This window comes from Ochotona princeps, chromosome 10 (assembly GCF_030435755.1).
Source record: "Ochotona princeps isolate mOchPri1 chromosome 10, mOchPri1.hap1, whole genome shotgun sequence".
Taxonomy (NCBI): domain Eukaryota; kingdom Metazoa; phylum Chordata; class Mammalia; order Lagomorpha; family Ochotonidae; genus Ochotona; species Ochotona princeps.
Window position 1 is genome coordinate 73,293,759 of NC_080841.1, and position 23,287 is coordinate 73,317,045.

Genomic DNA, 23,287 nt, shown 5'->3' on the forward strand with positions numbered 1-23,287 from the left:
GATGTTGGCTAACGTGTGGTTATACGTGTGTCACATGTGTCGTCGGCCTCTGGGAAACTGGAGTTTCCTGGTAAACTGTGAACCTTGCGACATTCAGGTGTGACCAGGAATGACAGGATCCCACATCTTCTACCCAGGGCAGGGCTCCCCTCATGGTGCTGACAGGGGTGGGGGGAATACGGGGTGGTCTGTGGTTCCTTTGCAAAGGTTTGTCCCCTGAGCGTAGCGTGGTGCAAGGTTTGTCTTATCTGGGGTCTTTCAGAACTGCTAGAATTTTTCAGCGTCCAAAAAAGAAAAAGACAGACCTCTCCAATACCCCTGGGAATGGGGCGTCGCTTTGTGTGCATCGGAGATCGTAATTTTGAAATACAATATTCCCTGTATGGAGGTGTGCCAGTGTGGAATTTTCCACAGCCGTGCCTTTTCTGGGTGTTAACTCTGCTGTGTTTGGAGCATGGAGCACTGAGTTGGCCATGAGCCCCCTGGTGTGGGTCCCTGCCTGTTTGCTCACGTGCAAATATTGTCAATTCCACTAAGCAATGGCGTATGTATGTGTATGTTTAAGATTCATTTACTTTTACTTGAAAGGCAGATTTACAGAAAGAAGGAAAGAGAATCTTTGTATTTTTTACTTTCAAAATGACCACAATAGTCGGAGCTTATACCATCCGAAGCCAGGAGCTAGGAGCTTACTCTGGGTCTCCTGTGCAAATGCAGGGGCTGAAGGATTTGAGCCATCCTCCTCCTCTGCTTTCCCAGGCCAAGAATAAGGAGCTGGATGGGAAGTGGAGTAGCAAGATGCGAATTAGTCTGGCTCCAATACTGCCTGCCCCCACCTCCTTTTTTTTTTTAAAGGGGGGAAAATGTTTTGTGCAAAAAAACCCCAATCCTTTGCATTTATATTTCTACATTTTATAAAGGTTGAACTTCAGAGGCAAATGTTTGGCCTGGTGGTTAAGACATTGCTTTCCCTCTGCCGTGGAATCCCTGGGTTTGATCCTTGGTTCCCCTGACTCCAGCTTCCTTCTGATGCGACTGTGAGAGGCAGCCGTGGTGACTCAGGTGACTCCCAGGGGAGACCTGGATGCAGTTTCCAGTTCCCAGCTTTGGCTCGGCCAGCACCAACTGTTGCTGGCCTTTTGGATGGAATCGGTGGATGGGAGCTCTCTCTGCTGCTCAAATAAAGTACAGAAAGTTGAACTCAAGAGTAAGGAAGTGATCTGACATACCGACACTCTGACATGCCTACTCAGGTGGCTGGAAGCCTCACAAGGAGTGGGTGTGGTGCTTGAGAAACCCCGAACCGATTGGCAGAAACAGGAGGTGTAAAGTGTGCATTTTACCTGGCAGTAGATACAGGTAGGGGAGATTGTCCAGAGCCAGTCCCTTAGGTCAGAAGGTTGGGAACTCTGAGCTGGCTGAGTCACGCAGCAGGCTGAACCATAGGGTTAGTATGTTTATGGGTAGCTCATGACTATCTTGTTTCTAGCCTTTTGTCCTCAGAGCACCTGTGTGCACTTGAGTGGCCCTTGTCTGAGTATCCCGCAGAGCAGGCTGCACCTGCTTCACATTGCAGGCTTTGCTGGTGGCCCCCTGAGCTGGAGGAAGATGGACACTGCCCTTTCCTGCTCTCAGCTAGCCATGTATTCCTCCTCCTCTGGAGGCATAGATTTGGCCAGCTGTTTGTTTTCTTTTTCTCCCTCAGCTGCAGCCAGCTGGCATCTTTCTCCTTCTGAGCTCACTGGGTCACCTGCTGCATCTTGCAGAGGAGCAGATCTCTGTGATGTGTCTGTAACCCCCTGGCTCTTGTTCTGATCTGTTTGTAACTCATTTCCCTGCTTCCTGAATGTAGCTAGAGCATTTCCTGCATCTGGAAGCATCTGGCTTTGGTGCTTGGTTCTTGGCTCCCAGTCCCAGTTTCCTGCTAGTGCAGACCAGCTGTGATGGTTCAAGTACTTGAGTTCCTGCCACCTGCATGGGACAGTCCTGGCTCTCTGAAGTTTGTTGTTTGCCTCTCAACTAAATAAAAACAGCCAGAAGTCTCTTTGTGTGACTCAGTGGGTCTAGTACCAGCTTTCCCAGGCCCATGATGCTTCTATACACTTGAACAGTTAAAAGAATCTCCCTTCACATAGGTACAGGTATCATGTAGGGTAATTAAAATTGCATTTAAGGCATACCAGTAGACCTTGTCTGACTGTGTTCATAGCCAGGCAGGGGGGACAGTGTATGCAAGAGTTAATTTGGAGTTCTTGCCAGCTGTAGCCAGCTGAATCAGTAGCTGGGTAAATTGCTGCACTCCAACATGATCCTCTCGCCATCCTCTGATCTCATGCTTGAGGATGAATGCCATTGAACCTTTCCTGTTTTATTTCCCTTTTCTAGCTGAGAGAGAGAGAGAGAGAGAGAGAGAGAACACGACACTCGAGTTCAGCATGTGTGGGGAGGCCCCCAGCCCTTAGGATCAGGTGCAGGGTCTCGACTTCTGCTCCACATCCTGCCCTGGTGGCTGTGCCTTCACACCGAGCCTGTGCCCTGTGGGTTCCTTGCTCCAGGATGCTGTGTGAACTCCTGCAACCCAGGCCAGGCTTCTGTCCCTGCCTCCTCCTTGCCTGGGCATATTACTGCTATGCCAGCATCTTAGTCCACTTGTGCTGCTTCAAAACCTGGCCAGACCCTGGTGCCCGCTTCTCTCTACCTGTTTTTGAGACTAGAAGTCCCAGTTCTTTGTGCAGATGGAATCTGTGCCTGGTCTCTGCTTCCAAAATGGTAGTGTATGGCTTCGTCTTCGTGTGGTGCAAGGTGGGATGGCATAAGGGCCTTGGAAATGGTCCCTAGATCCCCCGTGTAAAGCCTACTTCTGTCCCAGAGATTGTGTGTGTTTGCCAATTGTGTATGGAAAATGTGGAGGATTGGGTGAGTCCTGCTTGTGGGCTGGGATTTGTCCTGGTCAGTGTCCAGGTGAAAGGTCACTTCCGTGACGTCCCCTGTGCTCTCAGGTGAGTCACCTGTATCCCAGGTGAGACACTGTTGGTCTCAAGTGAGACAGCTGTGCTACCAAAGTACTTGCAGGTGAGCTACCTCTGCTCCTGGGGAGACACCTGTGTTCCCAGGTGAACTGTACTGGTGTTGCCCGCTGCCTCACCAGGAGCTTTCTGCTCTTGGCCGAGTGTGGGGGTAGGAAATCTGTCGGCCTTGGCTGACGTGCAACCACAGGCTAAACTCTGGTTTCTGTTAGAAAGGCAGATTGTCCAGTGGTGGACCTTTGAGCTCTCCAGCCTTTGACTCAGCCACCGAAACAGACCCGCCCTGGGCTGAGTCCTTGGAACCCTGTCACTGCCACGTGGGCTGCTGCTGGGCCTTCCTGTTGACAGATTTTGGTGTTGTCACCCAGGGGCTGTGGTGGTCTGGGTGGTCACAGGATGGGGGTGAGGGGACCAAAAGTGCTGCTAACAACCTGCTTGTGTGTCTCCTGAAAGTTCAATAATAGCTTAAAAAAAAAAAAAAGACATGTATTTGTTTTTATTGGGAAGTCAGGTTGACAGAGAGGAGAGATAAAGATCTTCCATCTCCCGGTTCATTCCCCAAGTGACTGCAGTGGCTGGAGCTGAGCTTGTCTGAAGTCAGCAGGTTCCTCCAGGTCTCCCTTGTGAGTGCAGCGTCAATCCCAAGGCTTTTGGTCATCCTCGACTGCTTTCCCAGGCCACAAACAGGGAGCTGGATGGGAAGTGGAGCAGCTGGGACACAAACTGGCACCCACATGGGCTCCTGGCACAAACAAAGGGAGGATTTAGCCATTGAGCCATTGAGCCATTGCGCTGGGCCCCCCAAAATAGCTTTTTACTGGTTTTTCTTGCAGAAACATCTGTTTATTTCTTTGAAACATAGTGACATAATGACCACATGTCTGTTCCCTTCTTGGAGGGCCAGGATGAGGCCAGGAGCCTTGGATTCCATTTGAGTCTCACACTTGGGTGCAGCGGCCATCCTCTGCTGCTTTCTCAGGGCAGCTGGATGGGAAGTGGAGCAGCTGGATCCGGTCTCGACTAGAGGATCTTGTGAGAGGCCCCTTCCTGGAACTGTGTGGGTCCCTGTGATGGCGGAACGAAGATACTACTGTGGGTTGGGGAATTGTGCTTCTACCATTCGAGACTTCCTGCCCTTCTGCCCTCCCCTCCCTGCAACCCCAACTCTTTCTGGAGGCTAGGAAGGCAGTGTATGATGGTCCAAGTTCTTGGGTCCCCTGCGCACGTGTGGGAGACCCGAATGGATTTTCAAGGCTCCTGCCATAAGCCTGGCCCAGCCCTGGCTGTGTAATCCTTTGGGATATGAACTTGCAGATGGGTTATTTCTTTCTCTACTTTTCTCTGGCATCCCGCCTTTCCAGTACATTAATAATTCTTTAAAAAAAGGAAAGCTTTATCTGTACTTAAAAACACATACATACACCTTTTAATGTCATTCCTAAATAATGCAGGGTATAAACTTCCTTGCACTTGTATTACAGTAGGCGTTACTGTAAGTGAGCTGGAGTTGACTCAGGACACAGGAGTTTGTGAGCAGGCCTTGTGCAAACAGTGCACCCTCTTCCGTTGGGTACCTGGGCAGCCATGGATTTTAGTGTGTGGAGTGCTGCTTTGGGACCAGTCTATGTGGATAACAAAGGACTACTTCCTCTGTCCTTGCCCCACGCATATCCATGCTCACAATTTAATTTAGAAACCAGACACAGCAAGACACGAGCAACACGCACAACGGTGTAGTGCGGTCACAACCACGTGAATGTGTTCTGCTTTTTGGAAAGAGCCCAGGATTAATGCCACAACGGAGCCTGGTGGGTGAAGTACCAACAATCCACATTAAGGTATCTGCATTCAGTACCAGGACTGACTTCAGCTTTCTGCCAATACAGACCCTTGGTAGGCACAGCAGGGGTGGCTCAAGTGGTTGGAGAACTGTAGATTGAATTTCTGGCTCCTGGCTTCAGCTTAATTCACTATCAGCCATTGAGGGCTTTGGGGGGAGTGAAGCCTCGGGCAAGAGAAGCTTGCTTGCTCTCTCCCGGATACATCAAAGTGAGAGTCGCCCTGCAGTTGACTGTGGATCAGTGAGATTGTAAAGAGATGAAGCAGAAATGCATTTCACAGGTGGCAGAGCCTTCAGGGCTGTAGTCATTTCTCTGATGAGCAGCTTAGAACACTCATCAGTTGTGTGAGGGAATGGCAGGTCCCGCTGGAAATGTCAGTGGATTTCTTGTGAGAACCAGGTTAGCTGTTTTGTCTGTTTGAGCATCAGAATGTGGAGCCCTCTCATTTTTACCCAATGTCCCCTCTACCCATTTTCTTTTGGCTTATTTCTGTCATTGTACGTTTCTCATGATGATATTTATCATGGTGACGTATATTTCAAATACACCTCTGCTCTTTGGTTTGGCACTTAGCTTTCCTTGAATGGTATATACCAGCATGTCCAGAAAGGCTGCGTTTCTGAACTGTGCATTGGAGCACTGAACTGCTCGCTGACGCGGACCTGTCTCACTTCTTTTTTTTTTTTTTTTTAAGATTTATTCATTTTTTTTTTATTACAGCCAGATATACACAGAGGAGGAGAGACAGAGAGGAAGATCTTCCGTCCGATGATTCACTCCCCAAGTGAGCCGCAACGGGCCGGTGCGCGCCGATCCGATGCCGGGAACCTGGAACCTCTTCCGGGTCTCCCACGGGGGTTCAGTGTCCCAATGCATTGGGCCGTCCTCGACTGCTTTCCCAGGCCACAAGCAGGGAGCTGGATGGGAAGTGGAGCTGCCAGGATTAGAACCGGTGCCCACATGGGATCCCGAGGCTTTCAAGGCGAGGACTTTAGCCGCTAGGCCACGCCGCCGGGCCCCTGTCTCACTTCTGATGGCCCAAATGCTCAACTACTTAAAGCAGCCACACGACGCCATGAAATCTTGACTGTATGTGGTATGGGGTTCCCTGCAGCCCTCTGGTGCCTCAAGGAGGAAGCCAATTGTAATGCAACAGTTGCAGTTGTTAATTTGTGTCTTGTGTTTCTAAAGTGCCCATAGCTCCTTTCCTAGCTTCACCAGGGGCACCGGAGGGTTTGCTGAGCAGGTGTGTGTTATCCTGGTGCCTTTGCAGATTGCTCAGTTGATACTGTATCATGTTTGTTTTGTGGGTGTTGAATAATACTGTCATTTCAGAAGGTGTTTATTTTTCTGCGTGAGAAATAAGTTGTAACCTTCCGAGTTTTAATTCCCATTTGTTTCTACCGTTGATTCTTCAACGGTATTATTCATTTGAAAGAGAGGGATTCCTCAGTCCATTGTTTCATTCCCCAAATAGTTTCATTCCTGCAATGTCCTGGAGCTCTATCCAGCTCTCCCACATAGGTGGCAGGGGCCCAGGTATTTGGATCATTTCCTGCGGTTTTTCTCAGGTGGATAGGCAGGGAGGTGGATCTGAAGTGGAACAGCTGGGACTTGATCCAGTTTTGACATGGGTTGCTGACGACCTGTGTGGTAGCTTATCCTGCTGTGCCACAATGCTGGCTGTTTTCTCCACAACTTCAGAGACCATGCAGCTTGCCGATAGGCTACACTTTTTTTTTCTCCTTGGAAATGTGATTGTTTCTGGAGCGCATTTTTGTGTAAGAGACAAGAAGAAAGCAGCTTGTTTTTGCCTGTATGGGGGCATGGCTTTCCTTCCTTTCATGGGTGTCCATAGAAGAGGGGTTTATACTGAAGAGTCTAATTACTCCATGTGCCTCATAGAAGCTCTTACGTTCATCACCCTGTGGTTTTTAAAAATGAGTAATTTTTTTTTCTAGTGACAAAAAGGAAGGATGTTTACATTAAAATATCAGCCAACTAGTGGTCAATGAGCATGCTTTTTCCTCTTGAAATTGTGTCTTTGAGAGAATCCCTCATCCCGTGTCTGTGTAAGGGCAGGAAGCGACCTGTGAGTCACACATGCAGGCTTAGGTCATACGCTTGTGCAGGGTGCTGAGCACAGGACAAAGTCTGATTAGTGGAAGGTCCTGTTCCTGGTCACCATCGGAGTTCTGTGCCCTGGCTCCTGCCCTGCAGTGACACCTGATTCCTCTAGAGGGCAGGAGAGAGGGAGAGCTGAAGACTCAAGACCGTGGGGCCAGAACGGGCAGGATGGGTGCCTGGGTCTTGCTGGGGAGCTCTTCCAGTTCTGGGTGCTTCCCTTCGTGTGAGTCCTGCTGCGCAAGAGTGGATTGTTGAGAGAGGTTGTGTCACTTCCCTGGAGGGCTCAGGGGTGACTGATTCAGGCATCTTAAAAATCAATGTGCACAACTGCTGGAGACTACGGAGGTGTTTGGGCTGGAGGGTGGGAAAAGAGGACCTTGTGTGCTCCTGGGGACCCTCCAGTGCCTGCCGGCTTTCTGCCTCTGCCTTGGTTGGAAAGATCAGCCTGTGCTGTGCTGCGGGCTGCTCCGGCTCTGCTCACCGTTTGGGTCTGTTGATCCGGAGCGGAGAGTTTTCTTGGAATCGCATCAGGCGGCCCTGGCATGCACTGCTGTCCTGCAGTAGCCGAGGGGTGGGGCGGGAGAAAGAGATGGATTGTTGTAGGGAGAAAACAAGATTGTTCTAAATTTCCCCCCTCCCCGAAGGAAAGATGAATAGGTGAGAGTTAGGCTTGCAGAGTGCCATGACTTGCCCGTGTGTAGCCTGTTGGTTCTGAGAAGCCGAGAGCGCGAGCCGGGGGAATCATTTCCCGCTACTTGCATCTCCCTGCCTTTAGTAGGCTGATTTCTGTGTAAATATTTGCACATTCATTATGGTATTTGCTTTTCCTCTGGATTGAACTTCGGAAAAATTGGAGATTTTTTGTAAGCCATCTGGACGACATGCTGTAAAAAAAAAAGTATTGGGGCTGGGAGTTGGGAGGTGGAAATTTCTTCGAAGGCTTATTTCTTGGAAATGCGTGGGTATAGACAGTGACTGGTTCCCTCCCCAGATGGCTGTCACAGCCAGCTGTTGGCCAGGTGGAAGCCAGGAGCTCCATCTAAACCTCATGTAGGTGCAGGGGTCCAAACACTGGGGCCACTGTCTGCTGCTTTCCCAGGTGCCTTCACTGGGAGCTGGAGGGGAGGGGAGTAGCTGGGACTCTAGTGTCTCTGTGGTATCAACCCACTGTCACACAGGCCACTGCCCAGAACTGGCCTCTGCATTGCCGCTGACGGCTCAGGCCTGCTCTAAGGAAGCCAGGGAGTCGGGATTTTATAGTTCAGTGACTTTTAAAAAAATAAATCATTTAAAAATTATTTTAAGATTTATTTTTTATTGGAAAGTCAGATTTCCAGAGAGAAGGAGAAACAGAGAGAAAGATCTAGCCATTGATTCACTTCCCAAGTGGCTGCAGTGGCCAGAGCTGAGCTTATCCAAAGCAAGGAGCTTCTTTCAGGTCTCCCACGTGGGTACAGGGTCCCAAGGCTTTGGGCCGTCCTCGACTGCTCTCCTAGGCCACAAGTAGAGAGCTGGATGGGAAGTGGAGCAGCTGGGATAGGAACTGGGATAGCAGCGGATGCACAGCAAGGATTTAGCCACTAGGCTACTGTGCTGGACCCGGTTCAGTGAGATTTTTGGATTAGAAAAACCATGATCCAGCAGACAGAAGATGGCAGCAGGAAGCGACTAAATGGCGCTTACTTTGATGAATCCGCAAAATGCACCCGCGTGGAGTCTCCTGCAGGAACTTGGCAGCTGAGAAATTCTTTTGTTTGGGGACCAGAGCTGTGTGGCTTGCATTGATGAACTACAGTCAGTCCACGGCGGGGCACCTTGAGAAGCAAGCACACATTGTGAGAAATGCGTGGAACCCCTCCGGCCTTGCTGTGTGGCTCTCTGGCTGCATAACCCAGCCTCTGGAGCGCATCAGTCGCCTTTGGTTTTGGTAGGAGTGGGACGTCAGAGGCGGCTGCCTCTGTGTCTGTGTGTGCAGGCTTCCCCTGTTTCAGCTGCATGTGGCTCAGCTTTAGCAAAGCACCAGGAATCACTGGGCAGGGTGCTGGCTGCAGGTTGTTCATCAGAAAACCGAGTTGGTTTGTGGGTTTGTTTTTTTTTTTTAAGATTTATTTTTATTGCAAAGTCAGATATATATATATAGAGACGAGGAGAGACAGATGGGAAGATCTTCTGTCCGATGATTCGCTCCCCATGTGACCACAACGGCCGGTGCAGCGTTGATCCAAAGCCAGGAACCCAGATCCTCTTCAGGTCTCTGACGCGGGTGCAGGGTCTCAAGGCTTTGGGCTGTCTTTGACTGCTTTCCCAGGCCATAAGCAGGGAGCTGGATGGGAAGTGGAGCTGCTGGGACTAGAACTGGTGCCCATATGGGATCTTGATGCGTTCAAGGTGAGGACGTTAGCCACCAGGCCATCGCGTTGGACCTGTGGGTTATTTCTTTCGTGGTGTCTTCTTCGTTGAATGGGAAATTGGAGGAGTCGCTTTCTTGACAAACTGGTTAGCTGTTGTGAGCGAGAGGTCCCTCATTTGGTCAAGTTACACTTGGCGTCCAGAATGTTTCATTCTTACACCATTTTGTTGGTCTTTGTTTTTAAGATTTAATTTATTTTGGGCCCAGCGGCGTGGCCTAGCGGCTAAAGTCCTCGCCTTGAATGCGTCGGGATCCCATGTGGGCGCTGGTTCTAGTCCCGGCAGCTCCGCTTCCCATCCAGCTCCCTGCTTGTTGCCTGGGAAGGCAGTTGAGGACGGCCCAATGCATTGGGACACTGTACCCGCGTGGGAGACCCGGAAGAGGTTCCGGGTTCCCGGCATCGGATCGGCGCAGCATCGGCCCGTTGCGGCTCACTTGGGGATTGAAACATCGGATGGAAGATCTTCCTCTCTGTCTCTCCTCCTCTGTGTATATCTGGCTGTAATAAAATGAATAAATCTTTTAAAAAAAAAGATTTAATTTATTTTTATTGGAAAGTCAGATATACAGAGAGGAGAGACAGAGAGGAAGATCTTCCATCCGCTGGTTCACTTCCCAAATGGCTACAGTGCCTGAATCTGTGCTGATCTGAAGCCACGCGGGTGCAGGGTCCCAAAGCTTTGGGCCGTCCTCAACTGCTTTCCCAGTGCACAAGCAGGGAGCTGGATGGGAAGTGGAGCTGCCGGGATTAGAACCGGTGCCCATATGGGATCCTGGTGTGTGCAGTGCGAGAACTTCAGCTGCTAGGCTACTGTGCCAGGCCCCATTCTGTCTGTTTAAGAGGAGGCCACACTCAGCATCTTCAGTGTGTAGGGTAGTTTGGGATTGTGTGAATGTGTGTGTATTTTAAACTTATTTATATGAAACCCATGTGGTTCATTCCCTCCATTGGGGCTGAGCCAGGTCAAAACCGGCAGTCTGGAACTCTCCAGGTCTTGCACATGGACGGCAGGGACCGAAGCCCTTGGACCAGTTCCTTTGCTTTCCCAGGAAGCTGGATTGGAAGTGGAGCAGCCTCGATTTGGACTAGCACTCATAATAAAGATTGTTGGTGTTGCAGGTGGCAGCTGAACCCACTACGCCGTAATGCTGGACGCTGTCGAGCTGTTGCCCATGAGACTTTTTCCCATTCGTGAGCATGGTTAGAAATGTCAGAAGCCTTCTGATTTTTTTTTTTTTTTTTTTGCTGTTGAATGTGCAGATTTTCTGAGTTCTGTTAATGTGTATCTGAAACACTGGTGCGTATTTGAGAACCCAAATAAAAAAAAAATAAAACAGATGATTCATTTGAATGCCAGACAGACAAAGGACAGAGCGCAAGTACTCGAGTGAGCTCTGCCACACACTGTTTTCTCATGAGTCCCAGCAGGAAGCTGGACGTGAAGTGGAGCAGGTGTCTAGCTGGCCTTCCTGGATGGGTGCCTGTGCTTCTTGCTGCGCCACAACACCTGTTCCCCAAGTGGCGGCTTCAACCTGCACCAGACCTCTGCTATAGCCCAGGCTTAGTTGGACAGTGTCTCCTGATAGCTGCCTTTTCCATGCTGATCCGTTCCTGGTGGAGAGCAAAGGAAAATAACTGAGTGTGTTTTTCTCACGTGCTCAGCTGTCATAGTGCCCCACTGAGACAACGCTGAGTGGACTTGGTCTTGGTGTCTGAGTCCCAGGGGCATCTCGACGGTTCCTGTCGAGTGTCCCTTGTCAGGGGTCGGCGGACTGTGCCCAGGACGCAGTGGTAACTGTGGCTAGAGGGGTGGGATGGAATGTGTGTGTGCATGTGCGTATGTCTGTGGGTATGTGCATGTGTGTGCACATGTGTGGTGGAGGTCAAGTGTTTTTGTTCCAGTCACTGGAAATACAGGGAAGTCTCTTGCGTTCTCGAGCTGAGGAGTGTGAGGAGGGGGCCTGGGTGGGTGTATTTTGTTTCTGTAACAGCTTGCATTGTGGCAACCAGGAGGAGGAAAAAGCCTGTGGCCAAAAGATCTTAGAACGCTTCAAGGTGCCCACAAATCACCGAGCATGTAAACTTGGATGGTTCCTTGATTAAAAACAAATACACACCCCTGCCTCTCACTGCTCAGCTCAGACCTTGTGTTGATCCCGTGTCTTCCCCGTTTCAGGGGTCTGGGCCCTTTTCTGACTTTGGAGTCCTGGCAGGCTTGTCCTACCTGCAGGGATGAGCGTGTCATCGGAGCCCGGAGACAAGGTAGCAGAGACTGCAGCGGACTTCAGAGAGGGAGGGTGTGTGTGTGTGTGTGTTTTGGGGGACCGGTAGGAGGAACCAGCCCACGCTTCTGCAGCCCTCGGCAGCTGTTGCTTAGCAGTAATTTACACTCACCCCTTCCGTCTGCTCCCTATACTCCCATTGGGAAGCTGGGCTCAGGGAAGCTGTCGTGGAGCAGCCCACCGCACTGGCTGGCTGCTGCCTGCTGGCACAACAGAGGCAGGAGCTGGATCCTGGTTTGCAGAAAGCTGTCAGGAGGTGGGGGGTAGGCGAGGAAAGGCGAGGAGGCTGGAGACACCACTGTGGGGTTACTGCAGCATGTTTGCTGTGAGCTCCATGTGAGGTGTGGCTGAGGAAGCTGGGTTTGGCAGAGATGCGTAATATGCTGATCGGTTACCCTTCAAGCTGAAAGAACTTCCCCTAAATCCATTCTGGAAATGGCGGTGCCTGGCCACCTTTGGAAAACCCCCTTTTCTGCAGGGTGTTCTGGCCTGGTTGGCCAATTTGTTACTTCAGCTCCAGGTGCCCTGACCAGCCGGGGTGGAGAGACCTTGGCCACTCCTGTGAGATAGATGGATGCTGGGTGTTCCTGACCCACCCAGAGTGGACTTTACAGTGTGTGTGAGGCCAGGTCCTATAGGAGATGAGAATGGACTTTATTTGTGGCTATTGCGGGAAGACCCTGGGTCATCCAGTAACGACGAGGAATGCTTTCTGAGCAGTGACTCCATGCCATGAGCAGTTGGAATTGCACTCTAGCTCTGGAACACCTCTATCGGTGAGGGATACGTGTTCCACCCACTGCTCAGATGAGGAGACCGAGGCAAGGAGATGCTGAGTCATCATTGTTCTGCAGCATGGCAGGAGCCCAGGGGCTTGGGAAACTGGTTTTCCCAGCCTTGGCCTTTTCTGCTCATCTCTGCTCTTGGAATCATACTGCACCAACCAGGGGATGGACAGGGTTTCTCAGAGTTCTCGTGTGGCCGCTGATGACACATAGGGAGGCCAGCTCACCCCACCACCTAGCCCTTTGCTGCTGGATCCCAGGAGTTGATGACTCAGCATTGCAGTAGAGAGAAAAGCCAAACCACTTCACGTGCAGAGAAAGAGAGGGAGAAAGACAGATCTTGCATCTGTTGTTCCTCCCGTCAAATGACTGTTAACAGCCAGATCTGGGAATCGAGAGCTTCTTTCAGGTGTCTCATGTGGATACAGGGTCCCAAGATTCTGGGCTGTCTTCCACTGGTTTTTCAGGCCATAAGCAGGGAGCTGGGTTGGAAGTGGAGCAGCCAGGACAAGACTGCTCCCATATGGGATGCCGGCATCACAGGTGGAGGATTACCGTGATGTGTCACTGTCCTGGGCCCCAGTGTTTTAGTAGACATAGGATGATTGTGTATGTGTATGGGGGGGTACTTGATTTTCGTATTCCTGGGTGCTTCATGAACTTGGCCAACTTGATGGTACGCACATGTGTGTGCATGTGCGTATACATGTGTGTGTCTTATGGTCATTGGGCTTTTTTTCTTTAGGTTGTGTAGAGGGTTATTAGCAGATCTGAGGATTTCTAGCACATTGGGAGAGTTTAAGCTTGAACAAGTAACAACTGAGAGACTGTAGGCCAAGGACTATTGATCGCGAGGGCGGATGTTCAGCCAAGCTTCTTAGAATGGCCACCGTCAAAATCCATTCCATGCAAGGAGGAACTTGAAGGTCACCTTGTAGTTTCCAACTGCTTTGTACTGATTTTTTTTTTTAAACTATAAAAATAGTGTTGCCTAGAATAGTATTTAAATGGTGAGATTTCCTGTGTGTCTTCTCAGGAGTACTTGAGTTTACTTCACTTTTTTTTTTCCCAAGATTTTTTTTTTTAAAGCAGAAAGACATATACAGAGAGAAGGAGAGACAGAAAGATCTTCCATCTGCTGGTTTACTCCCTATTGTCTGGAGCTGAGCCAACCTGAAGCCAGGGGTTGGGAGTTTCTTCTGTGTCTCTCACATGGGTGCTGGATCCCAAAGCTTTGGGCCATCCTCTGTTGCTTTCCCAGGTCACCAGCAGGGAGCTGGATGGGAAGTTTAGCAATCAGGACATGAACTAGTGCCCCTATGGGATGTTGGCGCTTGTAGGTGGAGAATTAGTCAATAGAGCTATAATGCCGGCTCCTCATTTTTAAAAAAGTCCTTGTTATTTTTATTTGAAAGGTAGAGGAACAGGTAGAAATAGGGAGATGTTTCATTCACTGGTTCATTCCCTGGTTCAAAGGTGTGCGGCAGCCAGCTCTGGACCAGGCTGGAGCCAGGAGCAGGGAACCCCTGTGGACTGCAGGGGTCCACGGACTCAGTGCATCACCTGCTGTGTTGTGGGCAGCTGGATTGGAAGGGGAGATGGGACTTGAACCCAGGTACTGGGATGTGGGATGCTGAGCTACAACACCTGTTAGTCAGCTTCTGATAGAAGTGTTCCTGCACTAAATATTTTTCCCTGGTGTGTGTGATGTTTCATCTTTTTCTACAAAGAGGTGGAGGCTTCTTGTCTGGGGCATGCCCTCTGCTGGCAGCTTCGGTTCTGACCAGCAGTGACAGAAGTAGCCCTGGGATCCACCTTCTACCTGCAGGAAGGAGCCAAGGGCAGGGAATTGGATGGTTTTGGGATTGAGGCCACCTGTGGCACTTGGAGAACATGCTGGAAGTTTCCTGGGGCAGGCAGGCTCCCCTTTCCAGGGATAGGGCAGCTCTGTTCATGTTGAGTCGGTCTCAAGGCCATGTACCAACTTGTAGACATCTGTAGGATGCAGTAGCTCCCTGGCTGCTCCCTGTCACTGTCCTGGGTAGAAGCATCATTGAGGCAGAGACTCCAGCCTTGCTTCTTGGTCAACAGACATTGCAGCAGGGAGGATGGTGGTGGGAGAGTGATGAACCAGGATCTTGTTCTGCTAAAACCTGGTTGACTGCTCGCTCTCATCATGAAGCCCACCCTCTCGCCCACCCTCCCGCCCTGCATCTCCCAAGCGCCAAGTTTTCCCTAGGACCCAGAGCAGTAATGATGCTTGGTGCTCGAGTTGCATCTCCTCCTGCTGCTGTCGGCTGCAGCCCTCACCAGCTGTCCTGGCTGCCTGCTTCCCCAGCTGTGCTCTGGTCAGTGGAAGCGAGGCAGCTGACAGCGGCAGGAGATGCCCGTGGCTGGCATCTGGTGCATCCTGGCGGCCAGGATGCAGCTGCCATGTCTTCTGGACTGCCCGTGGTTGCTAAGCTCATCTGGTAGCTGTGTGGCATTCCTGGAGGACAGTGCTTAGTCCCCCTTTGGACAGCCTGGGCTCCTGTTTCCTGCCTATCCTAATCTGCATTCCTGACACGCTGGCCTCTCTTTCTTCTTTTCTCATGGCATGTTTTGCATCCTGGCTGGCCCACAGTTGTCGGTCTCTTTTCCGAGCCAGGATGGAGGCCTAGGGAAGAAGATGAAAATGACTTGCTTGGAGCCTCAGAATTCTGTGATTGTTGTGATGCAGCCTCGCCTGTGCCATTGAATTTCTTCACATTGTTGCTGTTCCTTCGAGGTGTGGGGAAAAAAGGCAGTTTCTGACCTGGTGATTTTTTTTCCCCCAGAGGTTGGCTTCTTACCAGGGTCACTGAATATTGGGGGTGGATTTAGAATGAACTGGCCGCTGTTGTCTCTTACTATTGCAGTACAAATTTCTTCTTTTTTTAAGCTGTTTTTATATTTATTGAGAGTAGGAAACAGAGATCTTCTGTCTGTTGGTTCATTCCACAGTGGCTGGAGCCGGGCCAGTTGGAAGTCAGGAGCTCCTTCTGGTCGGCTGTGTGGATTCAGAGGCCCAAGCACTTGGGCCATCTTCACTGCTTTCACATTGGCATGAAGCTGGAGTGGAAGTGAATCAGCAAGATTCAAGCTGGCACCCACGAAAATGCCGGCGCGTCAGGTAGAGGCTTAAGTTGGTATGCCACGGCGCTGGCTGGCCCCACTGCAGCCCAGAGTTCTATGAAGGGTCCCTTCTAATTAGCCTGGAAGGTGTTTGTCTTGGTTCCGCGTGGCTTTTCCTTACGTGACAGTGACAGTCATTGAAGGGAATTTGATTTGGAGTGTCTCTCTTGCTGTGGGAGTTTGGAAGAAATCTGGACCTGGTTCCTCACAGCATCATTTCCAGAGCAGGTTGTTTCTGAGTCAGAAAAGTAAGGAGACGAGCGTCCGTCATGCTTACGCCTTTTATTTGCCTGTACAAGGCACTGCTTGCTAGCGTTGGCCAGGACTGAAGTTCCTGTGCCAATCCTGTTCGTGTGTCCAACTTGGTGAAGATAGGTTTTGAACGGAATGCTCGGTGATAGCGGGATAGGGCAGGAAGGGAACCAAACAAGGAGCCTTGGCTAAACTGCAGGCCGGCCCTGGGAGCCAGTGGGGTTCTGTGTTTCTGGATGCCTTGTTTGCTGCTCAGTGCATCATAGTTGCAGTATTCAGTGCTCAGCAGTAATAGCAAAAGCTTGCACATCAGAGCCAACATTGCGGCACCAGCATTCCGTGTGGGCACCGGCTTGAATTCTCACTGCTCCACTTGTAGTCCTGCACCCTGCTAATGTACCTGGGAAGGCAGTGGAGGGTGGCCCAAGTGCTTGGGATCCTGCACCCACATGGAAGACTAGGAAGAAGCTCTGGGCTCTTGGCTTTAGGCTGGCTCACCTCTGGTTGTTGTGGCTATCTGGATAATGAACCAGTGGATGGAAGATTGATTACCCCCCGAGCCATTGTGCCCCACCTCGCCCATGTCTCTCCTCCTCTCTCTGTACCTTTGCCTTTGAAATAAGAAAAGAATGAATAAATCTTAAAAAAATTAAATCATACACATCTTGAACTTAAAGTCTACCTTCATTGTGTAAGTTCAAGTTAGCTGGAAAGGCATTGCAGTGACTGGGGAGGAGGACAGAGGGACCTGGTTGGAGGTTTACAAAGCCGGAGCATCCCTGACCCCCCAGATCCAAAATGCTGACCTGACATCACCAGTGGAGAAGTCCGCATGTGGCCCCAGCCGTGGGTCTCAGGAGAAATGTAGACACACAGAGAATACTGTATAATATGGTCTTGTAGGCAAAACGAACCTTGTGCTGTGACTCCAGGCCTGTCTCTGAGATGGGCCGTGAGGTGCATGCAAATATTCCAGAATAAACAACACTGGAGATCCAGAAGCCTTCAGGTCGGCAGCCCCTGGGGGCCAGGATCCTGTGTGGCATGGCGTCGTTGAGCAGGTTGGACAGGTGGAGCTTGTCCTGTTCCCTCAGGAACACGTGTGTGCATGGCCCCACTCGCTGGGCGAGTTCCCTGTTGGCCTTGTTGGGTCTTGTGGGCTTGCTCTGTGCTTCAGTCCTGGGTAAACAGGAAAGTCTGCAATAGGCAGTGTTGTCAGGAGCTGGTAAACACATGCCAGGGATGAGAGGTTAGCCAGGAAGGGCTAGAGAGAGAGAAGAGAGAAGGAGACGGGGCCGCAGCCCTAAGCTAATCAGATATTTTTAAGAGCATTTATTTATTTGAAACACAGCAGTCTTCCATCTGCTGTTTCGTTCCCCTTGGCTCTGGCCCAGGCCAAAGCCAGGAGCCAAGAACTCCATCCAGGTCTCATGTGGGTGCAGGGGTCCAAGCGTTTGGGCATTCTGCTGCTGTTTTCGCAGGCACATTTTTAACAGCGCACTGAGTTCACAGTGGAGCGTCTGGGTCTCAAACTGGAGTGCATATGGGACGGTGGCATTGCAGGTTGTGGCTTTACATGCTATGCCATGACTCTGGCTCCCTAACAACCCTTTTGAAAAGTGTGGTCTGAGAGGTCGGGGGGGCGGCACTGTGGAGCCAGGCATTCTTCCCTGGCTGCTCCCATGGTGTTTTGTGATGTCCCCATCAGAGATGAAAGGCTCCTGCCTCTTGTGGCCTCACCATGTGGGAGAGAGGGCATGTAGACTCCCTGTGGATGTTCTCCCACCAGTGTGGCTGCTCTGTCTCCCGGAGTGTGGCCTGTGGTGCGGCTCCTGCAGGGAGCTAGGAGACAGCTGAGGTTGTCTGCTGTCTGTGGCGTTCGTGGCTGAGAGCCCTGAGCCACAGAGCGCATGTGCACAGGGCTGGTTTGCTGGTTTTGCTTTCGCAGGAGTGTTCTCAAGGCCAGATGATGTTGCTGTTGCTCGGAGTGGTTCTTGGACTGCCAAAACTGCCTGGAGTGTGTTTGGCTTTGGTGGGTTATAAAGCTTTATCAAAGCCATGTAGGGACCTGGGAGGTCACCTCCTTCCCTCTCCCAAGGCCACCCGTGCCCACAGGGAGGAGGTGGTTACACAGCATCAGAGCCCTTGCTGTGCTGTCATTTATTGCCTGCTCTGTGGCTTGCTCGGCCATTGCAGGACTCACCCATGTCACGTCCTGGTCACCCGGGGCGGGTTCCTGCACTACCTGCCCTGGCTTGCTCGCTTCTCTCTCTCTCTCTCTCTCTCTCTCTCTCTCTCTCTCTCTCTTTCTTTCTCTCTCCCCCCTCACCTCCCAGTCTGGCTCCTTCCTCTTTGGATACATCTGCTGTGACATGTTATCATGTCTGCTGTTTCACACTTTAATTACCAGCTCTGTGGTTCTGTTTTGCCAGCGTTTGCACAGAGCTCTGATTTGCTGCTCTGCTGTGCAGAGATGCAGGATTTTAATCAGAAAGTTTGCTTTCTAAAGCATCCTGGGAAGGTCCGGCCATGCAGATTGCTGGGGTCTTCCTTGTGGACATCACATTGTATTTCACTTCGTGTGGTTTTCTGCTGAGAAATACTGCGAATCAGGCGGAGATGCAGGCGGCCAAGTTTCACATATCCCATAGGGGGTATGTTTATTTCTTTACAGCTTTATTTACTTATTTGAAAAGCAGTTACAGGGCAGGTGGGGTGAATAGACCTTCATCCCCTGGTTCATTCCCCAAATACCTTTGATGCCCTGAGCTCGACTAGTCGGAAGCCAGGAGACCGGAGCTACTTCCAGGTTTCCCATGTGGTTGCAGGAACCCAAGGACTTCCCCAGGCTCTCAGCAGGGAATTGGCTCAGTAGTGGAGTAGTCAGGACTTGAACCAGCCCTCGTGTGGAATGCCTGCACTGAAGGTAGCAGCTTTACCCACTACACCACACCGCTGGCTCCAAGGGGAAATCTTGATAGACATGCATTTGAGGAATAAAGAAACTTCATGAAATGAACATGTAGCAGTTGTTTTTTTTTTTTTAGAAGATTTATTTTATTATTATTTTTCTTTACTGGAAAGTCAGATATACAGAGAGGAGGAGAGACAGAAAGGAAGATCTTCCGTCCGTTGATTTACTCCCCAACTGGTTGCAATGGCCAGAGCTGCATTAATCCGGAGCCAGGAGCCTCCTCTAGGTCTCCCATGTGGGTGCAGGGTCCCAAGGCTTTGGGCATTTGTTGACTGCTTTCCCAGGCCTCAGAGAGCTGGATGGGAAGCGGGGCTGCCGGAATTAGAACTGGCACCCATATGGGATCCTGGAGTGTGCTAGATGAGGACTTTAGCTGCTAGGCTACTGTGCAGGGCCCAGTTACTTCTTGTGTGTTGCATAATGTACCTCAGAGCTGTAACATTCTTGTTTCCTTATTTCAAATGGACACTGTTGACCTTTTAGGAAAATCTAAATGGCTACACAGTTTTTGAAACATATCAGTTAGTACAAGGTTGGGGTAAGTGGAACTCCTGTCTGAGTGTTTAGGGGGTGGAACTGTGCTTGAGGAGAGCCCCTATTTGGTGTTTTTTTTTAAGATTTATTTATTTTTATTGCAAAGTCAGATATACAGAGAGGAGGAGAGACCGAAAGAAATATCTTCTGTCCAATGATTCACTCCCCAAGTGACTGCAACGGCCGGTGCTGCGCCGTTCCAAAGCCACGAGCACAGATCCTCTTGTGGGTCTCCCATACAGGTGCAGAGTTCCAAGGCTTTGGGCTTCATTCCTTCTCCTCCCTTTTTCCTGCTCCTCTCCTCTCCCTCTCTTCCTCACCGCCTCTCTCCTTCCCTTCCTCGACTGCTTTCCTAGGCCACAAGCAGGGAGCTGGATGGGAAGTGGGTCCATCGGGATTAGAACCGGCATCCATATGGGATCCTGGTACATGCAAGGCGAGGACTTTAGCCGCTAGGCCACCATGGCGCCGGGCCCAAGAGAGTCTCTATTATGTTACACTGGAGGTTGTGGCAGGGTAGTGGCCATGCCTGGTCCAATACCAGCTGTGCATATTGGACTAAGGGCACGGAGGTGTATTTCATTCTGGGATTTATGATTTTACCATTGGTCAGCCCTTGCAGAGCAGGCTTCGTGAATGAGGCGGTAGCCAGAGTGTCCTTAGGCAGTGGAGTTCCAGTGCCTCTGACTTCGAGATGTGGCTTTGCAGTCGCTTGACTCGTGCCAGATGTCACTTCTGAGACCTGGCTGCTTGCTCCTTGCCCACAGAGGCAGGCAGGCCTTTGGAAGATACCATCTCCGGTCCCTCCCATGACCGATTCGGGCAGGAGCAGCCAGGGCAGAGATGGCGAGCCCCACCTCCCTGGGGCAGCAGGTCATGACGCCTGCTGCACCTGCTGGGTGGCTGTGGTTGGGCCTTGCTCTGAGTGCCACTCTCTGGAGTCCACGCTGCCCTGAGGATGTGGTGCTGCGGAGCCCTAACCCGCTTGCCGGTGTATGCCACGGCCTGTGCTGGGTGTGAGTGCTGGGGACACAGGGTACAGCTGGACAGCTGTCTGCCCAGGCGTCCCGAGGAGAGATCCCAGGTGGGTGCCAGAGCCCTGCTGCATTCCATGACTCCTCCTTCCCTTCCCGCTTCTCCTTCCTTTTTCCTGCTCCTCTCCTCTCCCTCTCTTCCTCGCCGCCTCTCTCCTTCCCTTCCTTTCTCTTCTTCCCTCCTTTCTCTTCTGTCTCCTCTTTTTTTATTTTAAAGATTTTATTATTATTGGAAAGTCAGATATACAGAGAGGAGGAGAGACAGAGAGGAAGATCTTCCATCCGATGTTTCACTCCCCAAGTGAGCCGCAACGGGCCGGTGCGCGCCGATCCGATGATGCCGGGAACCAGGAACCTCTTCCAGGTCTCCCACGCGGGTGCAGGGTCCCAAAGCTTTGGGCCGTCCTCGACTGCTTTCCCAGGCCACAAGCAGGGAGCTGGATGGGAAGTGGAGCTGCCGGGATTAGAACCGGCGCCCATATGGGATCCCGGGGTGCTTTCAAGGTGAGGACTTTAGCCGCTAAGCCACCGTGCCGGCCCCTCTCTTCTGCCTCCTCACCCTTCTCCTCCTCCCTCCATCATTCCTCCCTTCCCCCTTCCCCTTTCCCTCCCTGCCTTCATCCCTTCATCCCCTTCTCTCCTTCCCTCGCTCCCTTCCTTCCTTTGTTTTCCCCTTCTCTTCTTCCTTCTCCCTCCCTCTCTCCCCTTTCCCTCCTCCCTCCCCTTCCCTCCTCCCTCCCTCCTTCCCCTCCCCTTCCCTCCTCCCTCCTCCCTCCCTCCCCACTTCCCTCCTTCCTGCCCTCCTCCTTGCCCTGCTTCCCTCCCTGACTCCTTTGAGGACAGTGTTTTCTGGTTTGGGATCATTGGTGTTGCCTGGGCTGTGGAATTCATCTTAGTTTTTGGTACTGGCAGAGGGTTGTCTTTAGGAGGTCATGTAAAAAGCACAGATAAACAGAGCTGAGCCAGTCCGAAGCCAGGAGCCCAGAGCTTCTTCCGGGTCTCCCACGTGGGTACAGGGTACCAAGGCTTTGGGCCGTCCTCGACTGTTTTCCCAGGCCACAAGCAGGGAGCTGGATGGGAAGCAGGGCTGCTGGGATTAGAACCGGTGCCAGTATGGGATCCTGGCATGCTCAAAGTGAGACTTGAGCCACTAGGCTACCGCGCAGGGCCCAGGGGATGGGTTTTGACAGAGCAGATGCCAGGAGGGAGCTTGTTTAGGCTTAGGGTGAGCTTCCATTTGTTTACCCCTTAGGATTCAGGGTGTTTTCTGTGAGGGCTGATTCTGGACCAGGGAGGTTTCTTTTGATTTTAGGTAGCAGCTGGGGGCTGGTGCCAGCTACAGCAGGGACCTCTGACCCTGCTGGAAGGTGAGGGGGAGGGGAATCATTGGCTGGTTGATTTCCTCAAGCCTGGAAGTCAAAAACTCTGTCCAGGTCTCCCACTTGGGTGGCGGGGGCCCATCTCTTTGAGCCATCCCCATGCTGCCAGCGAGGGTGCGCATTATCAGGTGGCTGGATGGGAAGTGGCATAGTCGGGACTTGAACTAGGCACTTGAGTATGGATTGTGGGCATATCAGTCGGCATCTTAATGCTCTTTGCTTGCAGCCTTTCCTATTTTATGTTTATGGATTCACACTCCTCCCCTTTCTCTCCCCCAAGCTTTGAGTCCAGGCTGCCTTGGTACATGCCTGGCTTGAGTACTTTTTTTTTTTTTAATAGATACACTGTGGGGGCCCAACGTGATGGTCCAGTGGCTAAATCCTTGCCTGACAAGCACCAGGATCCTATAAACACACTGGTTTCTGTGCTAACTGCTCTGCTTCCCATCCAACTCCCTGCTTGTGGCATGGGAAAGCAGTGAGGACGACCCAAAGCCTTGGGACCCTGAACCCGTGTTGGAGACCTGGAAGAAGCTCCTGGATCCTGGCTTTGGATCGGCATAGCACCAGCTGGACCAAGTGCTTGGGCCCATGCCTCCAGCAGGGGACAGCCAGGAAAAGCTCCTGGCTCTCAGCTTTGGCTCAGCTAGGCTGTGGACATTGCAGCCGTTTGGGGAGAAAACCAGTGGATGAAAGATCTCTTTCTTTCCTTCTGTTTGTAAAGAGATACAGACGGAGAGACAGATCTACCAGCTGCTTGTTCACTCCCTGAGATGACCATCATGGTCAGAGCTGGAGCAGGTTGAGTCCAGGAGCTTCTTCAGGTCTCCCGTGTAAGTGCTAGGTCCTAGGCGCTTGGGCCATCATCTGTTGCTCTTCAGGTGCTTTAGCAGGGAGCTGGATGGGAAGCGGAGCAGCCGGTACATGAATCCAGTATTCATATGGGGAGCTGGCGTTACAGGTGGTGGCTATACCGCAATGTAGTCACCAGGAATGCCTGTTAAGTCGTTCTTCCTTAGGTCTTCTGTTAGGTAACTTGGAGGAAAGTCCCTCTCCTCTACTGAAGCTTGTCAAGTATACTACCTGCTGGGTATCCCTCATTCTAAGCATTCCCCCTCCATATGTTTTTCCCTTGGTTTTTGTTTTAATTCTTCCCTTCCAAATTTTTCCCCTTTGCCCACCTGTTGGCCACCTTCTACCCCCCCCTCCCCCAAAGGAGGCAGGACACAGCATGATTACCAGGTCAGAGCCACAGGTGAGTTCAGCCTCCTTTTACTCTGTGGCCGTCGGTCTTCTCAGCTGTGAAATGGAGATAGCAGGAAGCTTGGGACCATTGTCTTCCTGTGGCTCCAGGGCTGTTACAAAGTGCTCAGTCTTGGATGACTGTATATGAGACTGAGGCACAGAGCAGTCTCTGGGGAGACAGCAAAGTTCGTTAGACTGGGGCAGGGTGTCCTGTGGGTCCGTGGAGTTGTAGGCTCGTGGGTGT

General features: G+C 51.4%; 1 protein-coding gene and 1 non-coding gene across 14 annotated transcripts in view; both read left to right on the top strand.

Moving 5' to 3' along the window:
• PARD3 (par-3 family cell polarity regulator) overlaps positions 1-23,287 on the top strand; it is a 475,858-nt gene that overhangs the window by 45,747 nt on the left and 406,824 nt on the right. The gene's annotated exons all lie outside the window — the stretch shown is intronic.
• On the top strand, positions 2,173-2,309 carry LOC118759179 (small nucleolar RNA SNORA58). The gene has a single exon (XR_004996024.2). It is a non-coding gene; the product is annotated as a small nucleolar RNA SNORA58 (small nucleolar RNA).